At 37.2% G+C, this 990-nt stretch overlaps 1 non-coding gene across 1 annotated transcript; it reads left to right on the top strand.

The window, feature by feature from the left end:
- Positions 1-312: 312 nt before the first annotated feature.
- On the top strand, positions 313-419 carry LOC125755348 (U6 spliceosomal RNA). The gene has a single exon (XR_007411636.1). It is a non-coding gene; the product is annotated as a U6 spliceosomal RNA (small nuclear RNA).
- The last annotated feature ends 571 nt before the right edge of the window (positions 420-990 follow it).

Below are 990 nucleotides of genomic sequence, written 5' to 3'. Positions count from 1 at the left end.
ATTCTGGAAGAATTTACTTGAGGATGTATAATGCAGTCAACTGGAAGATAAACCAAAATGAAGAACAAATGCATGAGAATATCTAGCGTGAAAGGACTGGCATAGTACTATATGCCAATGAATGTAGAATAAAGTCTAAAGAGAATTAAAGGTAAGAAGTTAATAATTCTAGCTAACATAGAAAGTGGAGTAATTGTTAAAAATACTGAAAGAAACATCCTCATGGTAATTGTTTAACTGTATTCAACTGGGAATATCACTTAAAAGATATGTCAAACAAAACAGATAATATTGTTTATATACAAAGAGTTCGTGCTCGCTTCGGCAGCACATATACTAAAATTGGAACGATACAGAGAAGATTAGCATGGCCCCTGCGCAAGGATGACAAAGAGTTCTTACAAATCAATAAGAAATATAAACAAACGAGGACATTCCAGAAAAAATTAAAATGGCTAAAAAATATACCAAAGATGTTCAACCTTATTGATGAGTAAGTTTAAGTGAAAACAAATGATCATTTTTGCTCAATCTCATCTATTGAATTGGCAAAGAATAAAATCAGGTAAAACCAGTGTTTGTGAGGATGTGGAGGACGAGCAGTCTGATTGGCTGTAGGTATAAATGGGCACGACTTTTGTGGACAGCTCTTCACATTCTCTAACAAAATACAAAACATATGATGCCAGGAAGACCGCTTCAGACCTCCCCAGCCCATGCCTACCAAATAAAATCACATTTTTTTAAATGTTCATAATATGATAACTGCAATCCCCAACTCTCCCAGGAAGTGCAGTCTTCCCCCACTCCCATCCTGGGCTGTCCAAGGAATGCTTTGAAGCTTCTCTTCCAGGTCCCCTGTCATCTCTTGCTCTGAACTGCTGCCCACTCAAGACTTTCCAGTTCATCTTTAGCTGTCTGTTCTGTGGTCCCCAAACCATTTAATTACAGACACAGGCTTAACCTTCACTTGAATCTCCTTTCAAAATA

Source organism: Canis lupus, chromosome 6 (genome assembly GCF_003254725.2).
Source record: "Canis lupus dingo isolate Sandy chromosome 6, ASM325472v2, whole genome shotgun sequence".
NCBI classification, from domain to species: Eukaryota; Metazoa; Chordata; class Mammalia; order Carnivora; family Canidae; genus Canis; species Canis lupus.
Note: the sequence above shows the minus strand (reverse complement) of the source record. Positions and strands in the feature narration are given on the sequence as shown.